Genomic DNA, 12,138 nt, shown 5'->3' with positions numbered 1-12,138 from the left:
GCCCCTGAATGATATTCTCCACTCAGGAGCCCAATCTGAAATGGTTCGAGGGGGGGTTTTCTCGTATAACTTTTCATGGGGTTTCATGGTTGACTTGTGTTCAGCCTCTTTACGCTTTTCCTTGGCCATAAGTTGGCTGTTAAATGCTACTTACGACTGGCACAGGAAAATCCATCCCCCACCCCTCATCCGACGATGTCTTTGCCTATTACTTTTGGGCTCCATAAAACTTTGTCCTCCTCTTCAGCCATTGACTTTCCTTTCTTTTACTTTTCTGCTCTCTTTATTTTCCGAGCTCGTTTTCTTTTCTTTTCTGCTGCTGCTGCTGCTGTTGCGCCAACTTTTTCCAGACATTAAAACATCCGAGTCCTGCTCAAGTATATAAAATATCGAAACTGCGGGATGGGGAAACTTGGGTGTGGCACCTTTTGGCGTTTTAATTACAACGCAAATTAATCGATATCATTAGGGTTTATGAAACCACGTCCCCACCTTTTCTACAATTTTTTCAACCATTTTGCGGCTTTCTCAGATGTGCCAATAAAATTGTGTAAATGGAAATGAAACATTAAATTTGTTTAAAGACAGAAATAGATCTTCGCATTGTTTCGTTATGCAAATTAATTGCCTCGTCTGGCATTCGAGAAGTGAAGGGAATCCAATAAGCGGAACCCTCACCCCTCGTAAATGTTAATTTCTTAATGATCTACTGCTCTGATCAGCCTTCGACGCTGCCAAAACAAAACAATCCAAAGGCAATTCCAAACAGAGAAAAATCTTTCTAGTAAATATAAAAAACTATTATTCCGTCGTTTTTTTTTTAAATAAGTATTTTGTTTGTGGTATATACAATTCAGTTTTTAAAAGAATATTTAAACTTATTGATAAGTCTTTAATCATTTAGCTATCTAAAGTTTGAAAGACTTGGTTTCTAAACAATTGGGGATACAAGTTTAAAAATTAAAATTATTTTTTGTCGTGCATCAAGTATTTTTATTTAATATTTGTTATTGTAAATCAAAATAATTTTATTTAAAAGGGAGCAAATCATTAGGAAATTTTATTTATCAAGACTGTATTTTAAGAATTGCTGAATATAATAAATTTATGAAAGTAATGACGATATTGTAATCCTTAATAAATTAGTTTATGCTTTGTATGAATTATGCAGAATATACACTGCGCGTCACCAGATTAGCGCCCCCCTTGGTGTTCTCGTATGAAGTGAAATATTATGAAAACTATTAAAGATTGAACTGTACAATTATTTTCCAGTATAATTCGATTAATTCTCTAAATAAAAACATATACTAGAACGCAGTTGGAATTTGTATAGATTTTTATTAAATTAAAAACTAAAGAAACAGGTTTATTTGGAAGAAATAACTGCGTCATCAGGATAGCGCCAGCTACGTTAACTTAACTTTTTTCGATGAATTTCTTACAATATATTATCTTTAGCAATTTTATGATTAAGTTAAAGCATTTTTAAGGAATATTAATAATGGGTTGCCCCTCCCTTGTTTACAAGGACTTCGCAAACTCGATTGGGGAGAGAGTCATACAAGTTTTTTAGATATTCCAACGTTATTGTTGACCAGGCCTGTTTTATACCGGAAATTAAATCCTCCTTGGTGGCATATTGCTTGCCACCCTCGTACACCTTCCTAGCTAACCATCCCCAGACGTTTTCTATTATGTTCAGGTCTGGGGAGTATGGGGGCCACTCCAGGACACTGACATTTTTCTTTTGAATCCATAGTTTTACGGTCCTGGCTGTGTGGATTGGGGCATTGTCGTGCTGAAAATGCCATTTGAGATTTCCAAATAAGTTTTTAAAAACGGGAAATGCAGTTTTTAGAACGCACTTGTAATTTTCCGCGTTCATCTTTGGGGTTAAAAACTGCAGTTCGCAGTTGCCATAATAGGATATGGCTCCCCATACCATTACTCCACCAACCCGGCTATGTAAGCGATCCAGATGATGCTCTTCCTTGCGTGAATCGTGGAAATAATAATTATATCCGTCTGGACCCTCTAGGTTAAATTTTTTTTCGTCTGAAAATACGACGTTATGCCACTCGTTGGACCATGTCATATGCGTTCGAGCAAACTTTAGGCGGAGTTCTTTTCGCACTTTGTTAAGAGGTGGCTTTTTTTTTAGTTTTAGCCTCTTTAAATGGTCAGCTTTCTTGATCACTCTTAAAACAGTCGATTTGCTTGCCTTAACACCAGTTTTTTCTATTATTTTGGCGGTAGAGTCGTGGGAGTTGGACGCCTCTCGGAGTATAGCCCTGCGATCTGCTGAACTAATAACACTTTTATTACCTCCTTTATAATTTTTTTCATAGGTTTCCTTATTTTGAAGAAAATTTGCAATGGTTTTGCGATGTCTTCCCGTTTTTTCGGCGATTTTGTGGAAAGAAAGTCCACATTCATTGAACGCTACGATTTTCGATTTTTCCTCCGAAGATAAGATTGTTCGTCTGCCCATATTGTATGTCAAATTAAAGAAAAATGATTAATTTAACAGCAAAACAAAAATGGTTGCTGTGCTCAGCAAATTAAGAAAGATATTTAAATTGTTATTTGGAGGGCGCTAATCTGATGACGCAAAACACGTGCAGACTTTTTCGGCGAAATTATAACAAAGTAGATTAAAAATGTAACTGTTAATCTCACATGCTTCATTTTATTCTCAATGAGAGAGATACCGTTTAATTACATATAGCAAAAAGAATTACAAATTTAAGAGCAATACAAAAAGAGATAGGAGAATTCAAAGAAAAGAGTAACAGGGGGCGCTAACCTGGTGACGCGCAGTGTATATATAAATAAAAGGATTTGATAAGTATAAATATAATTTGAATAACAATAGATAACAACCTGAAACTAATCCTATTACATTTTCGTTCTGTGTACACGAGCAATAACAAAACAAAGGGCAAATCTTTAGCCTAATGAGATTTTTCAACTTATGACAAGTTATGCTAATTTGTTGAGCCACCTACGACCACCCCCTCAACCCGCTGATCCCCAAACATTCAACGGTTTCTCAGCGGGGGAGTCTTCAGTTTCATCTTCGCTAATGTTTGGCTCCACTTGACTTCTATTCAAGTCACTTCAGTGGCCGCCGTGTGTGTGACCCAGTCTTCACTCTTCAGAGATACAGATACAATTAACAGATGAAGAAGCTCGAGAGCCCAAAACTTGAGTATCTGACTCTTACTGCTTGAAATTCGAAGGCGGCGTGTCGGAATCCGTGGCCGAATTATGGGATATTTGGTAATGTGCCTTATGGTAATGAATACCTCAAGTGAAAGCTGTAAATGGGATCAAATCGAGGTATTATGTTTACGGCTGCAAAAGGCTTAGGTTGTGGGAGTTTCAAATGGGCTTGCCCCTAAACAAAAGGTTGTTTAGCTTATTAACTTTAATTAATCAATAAAATTATGAATTAACAGCGGTTAACAATTGTTACTTCTTAATATTTACTTAATTTATAATATTCATTAATTCAGAAGCTTATTTTGAATTTATTTACTAACAATATTTTCAATTATTTGTATTATATAAGACTTTATTCTAACATAATCTTTTAAAAATCTATGACTCCGCCATTTTTTCTTTCCATAATCTGTGGTCCATTTTGGACATATTTCGATCTAAATCCAAATTTCGATTGCACAACGATTGTTGTTCGCACTCAAATCTCACGGCAATATGCGGTTTGAAAGATTTATACAGATATCGCTAATTTTTTATCGCTGTTTTATTTGGTTTTTGGCAATACCACAAAGCGAGCGACCGCAAAAATATGCGAAGGAAGAAATAAAATCAAATAAAAATAAGTGATTATAAAAAAAAGACAGCCAGACAAAAAAATTAAAAAAAAAATAAATTTATAGGAGGAAAAAATCGAAAAGTCTTTGACAAGTTGAAGCGAAACGTGTTGCCCATGATGGATTGGCGGGAGGGGGCGGTGGAGGGCGTTGGATCATGCGTGGGATAACACCGAAAAAATTCAGTTATTTCTGCTCGAAAAAAATAAAATAAAAGCTTGTCATGGAAACCGGATTGAAACTTTATTTTGTGTGATTTTTTCTTGTTTGCTATTTTTTTTTGGTGGTTTTGTTTCGCTTGATTTGGATTAGTTTTCGCTTGGATGCTCAACGCATTTACACCCGCCATAGGGCCATGTGTCACTGAGTGCCCCCCATCCCCCTTCCCACTCCTACTTTTTTTTACTTCCGCCCAAGTTTGCCTTTCAGCATGACGTATACGCCATGTTGCCGCAGAAAATAGAGCAAAATTACGCATTTAGTTAATCGAATCGAAACGGAGGCTTTTTTATAAACACGAGTGTGTATATATATTGGCGATTGCCATAATGGGCAATAAAGCATACTCACGCTGCCATTTCTATTCACTCTCGTTCATTCATCTATTTGTCTACACGGAAAAAATGAAGATTGATTTGACCTGTTGTCTTGTAGTTTAGTTTTGTTTTTATAATTAAAATTTAGTTACAATATATTGCAAAGTTTTGTTATTATATGAACATCTTTTATAAAATCGGACTTTTTCCGAAACCAATCAAGATAGTGAATTGTAAAAATAAATATTAAGATTGAATCGTAAAAAAGGGCGAGGAAAAATTTTTAAATGATTTCCAATCATGCGACAAGCTTAAATTAAGCTTCATTAAAATTTCTACATATTAAGTCTAAAATAAAATTTATTTTTATAATAAAAATGTTTCACAAACATAAAAAAACCTTGGAAACATTTAAATAAAGTCATTTTCACTGTGTAGTTCAATGAAGTGAGCAAATGACACATACACCACAAAATGTTTTATGGACAAACTGAGCCCTTCTTTCCCCTTCCCAAAAAAGCGTACACTCAAACACTCACTCGCCGTCACATTCACACTCAATCGCACACACACTCATTGATTCATTCGTTGACTTTGGCTGCTCCTTCGGCCCAACCACAAAATGCATTTCTAATTAAGTTAATTGCGGCAAATGCTAAACTTAAGTCACTAACCTAAATTAATAAAGGCGGTGGGGGGTGGGAAGGGGTGAACAGATGAGGGGGGTGGTATTGCGTGTTTAGAACTCAGTCGGGGGCATAACTACAAGTTGCTCAAGCTGCGATTGCTCTACGTTTTAGTCCTTTATAAAAAACAAACTCTTTGTTTGATTTAAATGTTTTATCAAAAATGTAAGATTACGATATTTTAAATATTATTCATTTTGAAAAATATTAAAAAACAATCTCGGAACCTTTTAAATTTAAAATAAATTTATAAATAAAAAAAGTAGTCTTATTCGAGCTTGTATAAATTTTTGGAAAAAACTTAAAATGTATGTACATATATAAACTTTTTTAACAATTTATTTTTGATTTTAAGGACGTATAATTTTGCTTAAATTTTTCATTTTCCAAAATGATTATAATAAGTAGAACAGTTTCTAAATCAATATGTTTAAAAAACTTTTGAAATAATATTCATTGAAATAAACTACAACTCTACTAAGAAGTGCACCCATAAGCTTAGTTATTTACCGATAGTTTTGCTTTCGCTGTTCTTTTTTCCATTTATAAATGTTTTTCGTCCTTGTTGTTGCATATGTAGTTGTGTTTGTGTTTGTTGTTTATGGAAACATTTGCCGCCGGCTGTCGCTTCATTTCACACAAACACCAATACACACACACACATGAGCGGGCAGGAGCGGAACCGGAAGTGAGCAGCGCGTGCGAAGGAGTGAGAGGAAGAGGAAAGGAAGAGGACAAACCGCCATTGCCTCCCGTGGTGTCAACTCCCCGCTTTCGATTCAATTCAATTCAATTTAATTCCAGCGAGTTGAGCCGCGTTTGGTTTGGTTTATTGTTCCACTTTCATGTCAAAGTTATTGTAATTGTGTTAAGGCATTTCCCGTGTATATCCTTCACACATACATATAAATATCCTACATATACGGCGAAAAAAAGTAACGATGGTCTATAAATAAAAATGTATGCGGTATAATGAGGAGTGGGAAAGTGGGGCGACACTTGTTTGACTTTGCTTTCCCATTCTATAGCCCTCTTTTACTCGAAGCTCGCCCTCTCTTTCACACCTCATGGGGGCCTCTCTTTCACACATTCTGTGTTGCTATCCTGCCTTCTCTAACTCGAGCAGAAGTGAAAAAGCTTATGTTTTTTGCCTTAGTTGTTCCTTTTGGAGCTGTTCTGCTCTCATCCCCATTTCTTTGTTTTTCTTCCCTATGCAGGGAAAGAAAATGCCATGAAAATCTCTAGAGATCCTAAATCATTTGGAAAGGCACCTTAAGTATTTAACTTGTGTTTTAAGAAAGAGATATTGGGTACTGCTAATTATTTAAAAGCTATGTTTTTTTGATTTGAATTATAATAATATTAATATTTCACATAACTCGTTCTTTAACAATACTTTTTCTGCCTATAAAACATTATTTTATTTTACCAGAAATTTTATTCTACAGATTAATTTAGAAATAAGTTTTACTAAATTTAGGAAAAATTAAAGTGTTTGTCTAGTTTGAAATTTCTTTAGAACAAGCTATAAATTGTATGTTTAACATTAAAAATAATTTACTAGAAGTACAGTACTAACTTTTATCTTTCTGTGACAATATATTTCAAAATACCCTCCTAAAAAATCAAGTGTTTTTTTTTAGTGGATTTTTATATGTAAAAGTGTGTATACAAATAACAAAGGGATACAACAAAAACAAATCCAACAGAAAGTTTTGACACTTTTATACTTGCCTCTTGGCAAGCGAGCGACCCGAAACCCACCCAACTTCTCACCGCCCCTTAACAGCCCGCAACCCATTTTCCACACTTTTCCCACACCACCCACATTTTCTCACCCACTCTTTGGGTGTTTAATGGAGCCTGGCGCGGTTTTATGCTTTGAAAAGTCGAGCACACACAAGTGCTTCCCTCTCTTTCTACTTCCTTGGCGGTTTTATATGAGTTTGTGCCTGGGAAATGGGTCTATTTGGGCTAATGTTATCGTTACTTATGATATCCATAACAGATTATGGCAGCAAGTCCAAAGTTTCGCTTAAATAGCTGCACAAATCTGAATAACTAATAAGAGTTTTTGGTGGATTTTCAGCGATTAAATAATTGTTTGATATAACCAGTATATATAGTAAAGACTAATGAAAATATATAATAATAGTATTTTAAATGTTTTTAAATAAGCCAATTTGGTATTTCAATCTTTCTTAAATTAGTTTATTTTTCCAAATAGCTAAAATAAATATGCATACCTACAGGTAACTACACTTTTTCGTGGCTATTATTTAAAGTTTAAATATACATGATGAGTAAATTAGAGCTTACACACAGTGTTAACATCCTAACAGCCAATCAATGAATAATTAATATGATAATTTATTATTATAAATATCATTACATATTACTTTTTAATAGTCAAATCATTAAATCGAAATGGTGTCGACATAATCATCCTATTTGGTACTAATTACAAGGGTTCTTGAGTAAATAAAAAAAATTTTTAATTCCCATACTCAAAATTAACCCTTCCTTTATCCTTTCCGAACTTTTAAACACCATTCACTGACCCCTTTGTGTTGTATTTCTCGCATGTTTATCACAAATTATAAATCAAAATTGTCATTCAGTGTAAATTGGTTGCCCGCTAAAGTCCTCTAAGGCCACCGACTCACCAACCGCGCCCCTTTTTCCACGCACTTATGCAAAGCAAGTCACCCACCCACCACCCTCTGTCACCAATATCCACCCAACACCACCCCTCCACACACACACTCACACACACACACACACATACACTTATCTGAAGAACAAACAGCAATTCCGAAATGAATTTCATTTTACAAATATATTAACAACTTTTGCGCAACAACAAAACAAAAACAAAGAAAAAGAAAAACCATAAGAAAAAGAAAAGGAAGCCGAGCAACAATAACAACAGCAGAAAAGCACAGCCAACATATGGAAATGGAAAATGGAAAATACGACAAGAGGCGACGACGCAGCCTCAAACTCGAACACATTACATAAACGGTGGAAGCTTTGTAAGTCGAACTTTCATAATTTTCATTTATTTAAAAAAATTGTTTAAGAAATATTGAAAGTAAACCGTCTACTGAAAATACCTATCTCAATGTAATAAAAATAAAGGAAATGTGAGATTCGTTATTTTACTAATTAATAAATGGTGAATTCTGAAAATATGATGCAAAATCATCGTTGTGAACACCCATTTAAAATAGATCTAAATTGTGAATAAACTTAGTTTCGTGGGATAGATTTTTCCATTTCAACAATTGATTTTATATAATTAAAACAATCATTTTAAATATTAGTTTCTCAAAAAAGAATAATTTATCGGTTTTCATCCATAAACATTTAAGTGGGGGATATAATATTTAAATATAATGAAAACTTGACAATATAGCGAAGGTTATTACATAGGAGTCAATAACATGTAAATGATGTAAATAAATAAATAAATATATTTTTTATTTTAATTATGTTGAACTTAAAACTCGACAATTTGTTGCGGGTTCCACTGTAAATCGATGTGTGTTCCGGCATGTGTGTGTGTGTTTGCACTTGTGGGGCAGGCAGCATTTATGCCCCCGAAGGCAGCGCTGTCGGCAGCAAAAACAAAAAAAAACAGAAGATTGTGGGAGGGGAAGAGGTACTGAAAAAAAGGCGAAAAGCACAAAAAGCGTAAAGCGACGACGCTGGCAGAGGCAACGACTGCGACGTCGGCTGCGGCCGAGCGCCAGCAACAACAATCAATTGGCAATCTGTCCACTGAAAAAACAATTGCACAGACAACACACACACAGATACAAACTCACACAGTTACTTCGGAGAGGGCAGCGCTCTCTTTAGCGCTCAAAAGCAGTGTTGCCGTGCTGCAGGCGCAAGTGTATGGGTGTTGCCGTGCTGCACCACACTCTCTCTCGTTCGCTTGAGCATGAGAGAGATGGAGCAGCCGTCTCGCTCTCTCGCTCGCTCAGCATAACAAAAAGCCAATTTTGTTACTTAAATGTTTACGCTTGTGTTTATCTTTTGTATTCGGTTTCTTATTAGGTTCTCATCGTTTAACAATTTGAGATATGATGGTGTTTGTGTGTATTTTGATTTGTGTGGGGAGCTGCTAAAAGAGAGAGAGCGAGCGAGAATGAGTGAAAGAGAAGGAGAGATGGGGTCAGTGCGATGTTGTTGTTGTTGATTTTTTTTCGGGGGGCTTTTGCTAATGAGTGTGATTTAGACTTGTCGAGCTGGTTTATTATTTTGCGGTGTTTGCGCTCTTGTTGTTGTTGTTACTGTTTGTTGTTCTCTTTTTTTCCTTTTCTCGCTCTTGTTGTTGTTTTGTGCGCGTTGGTGTGCGCTTTTGTGTTTTCTTGTTGTTGTTGTTTTTGTATTGCCCTCTTTGGGAGCAAAGTTGTTGTTGCTGTCGGTGGCCACTCTGCGGTTTTTTGTTATTTAGATTAAATAGTTTTGACAGCTCGCCCAGATTGTTGTTGCAGTGCAATGAGCAGGGAAAAGATTGTTGCACACCTTCTATAAATGTGTAATTAAATAACTGAAATAAGTCTAGTTTTTTAGCTCAATTATGAATATACAAATTTTTAAATTAATAAAGAAATTACATTTATTAATATGAATAATGACACAATGTTATCATTTTGCATTTGAAAATAAACAAAATTTGTAACTTTTCTTTAAAAAATTATTATACAAAATTTAAAAACATAAGTACAATTAAATTTCGTATGTACGATTCTATAATAATTTATTAAGCGGCTGTACAATTTATTTTTAATATCGTTTGTTAAATATGGCCCTACAACCTTGATAAATGAATAAAAACAAACCCATAAATTTTCAAACATTTAGTGTAATTTTTAATACCGTTACCGCAACATTATCAACGATCTTAAATCGGTGAACGACTTTTTATATCGATTCTTGAAAAATGATCGCCGATTAATCAACCATAAAAATCGAATATTTTCTGACTTTTATGGCCCATCAATTTGGGGCAAGAATTATATGTTAAAATACCAAAAATGTCCCATTAGCATTTAAAAATAAATAATAATATCGTATCAATTAATTTAGCACCCCCTCTCTGTCTTTCTCGCTCTCTTTGGCGGCAAACAATTAACGTATAAACTTAAAACGCAGAAAAGCAAGAAATAAACAAAAGCACAGACAAAAGCAAAGGCAAACAAACACAGCACAAATATTAAAGTCAATTTGCGAAATGAGAACGCTGCGAATGTTTCGCCTTTGGATTTGATATGTTAATGTATGTGTGCCTACTCCGCCCCTGCTCCCACCCGCTCTCTTTCTCCACTTCGAGTTTATCTGTGTAAGCTCTGTGTGAAAACATGGCCCCAGCGCTTTGCGGTCGAACGGTGCTCGATTGCGGGGGCGGAGGGGGCTCTCCAGAGAGGGGGTCAGCATATCAAGCCTGAAGCACAAACTTCACGAGAGCACTGGGAATAACAGGTATTACCTCGAAAATTCGATTAGAAAATATTCAATATGTAAATATAAATAATTAAACAAACTAAATTATAACAAATTTCTATAAATTCTCTTCCCATTTTGGATATCAAACTAACTATTTTTAATGGATAATAAAAATAATTTTTAAAGGCATAAAGTTAGTTAATTGTCTACATTTTTAGCTTCCGTTTTTAGATGTTTTCCGTTTAGATGTTGTAAATTAAACAGTTAATAAAATACTAACTAATTTATATATTATTATGCCACATAATCGTTTTCAGTGTTTACTGGGAGCTAAACACTCGACACTCGCACATACAGTGGTTCACACATTTCGAATTGTGGATTGCGGGTCGTCAGTTTTCGAGGGATTAAGCATATATAGCATATAGCATCGCATCGGATATAGCATGAAGCATAACAACAACAACATCCAAAGCAAATGCTGTAGAAAAATACGTCAACACAGGGCTGCCTCTGCCGATGCCTCTGTTGACGTCGAAGTCGGCAGCTGACCAAAAGCCAGGCGAAAACAACAAAAGCAATAACCAAAAGCAATGCGAACACTTAGTTGTTGTTGCTGTGGGGTGAAGTGGGGGCACAAGGTAGCATGCAAAAAGTAATTGGGAGCACAAAGAGCAAAACGAGAGCGTTGGCAGAGGCAGCGATGTCGGCTGCGACGTCGGCTGAGGCAGCGGGCGCAAGGTGGCGCAACGCAACAAGTTCGATGCAACCTGCTCTCTCTATCAACTCGTGTTTCTCCATCTCTTTCATCTGGCCCCTTTCTGTCTCTTTCACTCGGCTCCCGCTCTCTCTCTCCCTCTCTTTGTCGATTTCGGTTTGTTTGCGTTTGTTGGATTGTCAGTTTAGTGGGAGCGAGAGCAATTGGGGGTCACACTGTGGGTGGGTGGGAGAGGGATGGAAAGGAGGTGTAAGAGTAGCGAGATGGAGGAAGGGGCACAGCACCAACATACTGTCAGTCATTATTTAGCGTGCAATGTGGCAGTGAAGTTCACTGAAAACAATTACTAAATTTTACCAATTATGATTGTTTCTTAATAGCCGCTTAAGCAATTATAGCTGACTTATAGAATATTAGGCACTTTTTATCGCTACAAGGCAACGTTATTTTTATAGAGATTGAAATAAAAGCCTTTTATATTCCTACTAATAAGTCTTCTCAATCAAATCTAAATAAGGTTTAAATTATAAACAATAACTTAAAGTTATAAACAACGCTCAACAACATATCTGATAAAAATATTGTTGTTCAATTGATATTAAAATTTAACCAAATTATTTTAAATAAGAATCAGTATTATTTTTACAAAATTGATAAGATTTGTTAAGATACGGATTCTAATTTGAAAAGGCTTTGCTGAGATTGAAACTAGACAAACCATTTAATTGATCATACAAAAATATACATTATTTGAAATACTATAATTGTTATTGCAGTGTAACGAGTAGTGAGGTTGGGGGCGCTGAGGTGGGGGTGGGATGTAAAAGCTTCGTGTGGCCATCGTCGCTCGTTGTCTCCGCTTTTTGTCGGCGTGTTAGTGTGCGTGCGCTTGTGTGTGA

Source organism: Drosophila rhopaloa, unplaced genomic scaffold (assembly GCF_018152115.1).
Source record: "Drosophila rhopaloa isolate 14029-0021.01 unplaced genomic scaffold, ASM1815211v1 contig_163, whole genome shotgun sequence".
NCBI classification, from domain to species: Eukaryota; Metazoa; Arthropoda; class Insecta; order Diptera; family Drosophilidae; genus Drosophila; species Drosophila rhopaloa.
This window is presented reverse-complemented; position numbering follows the sequence as displayed.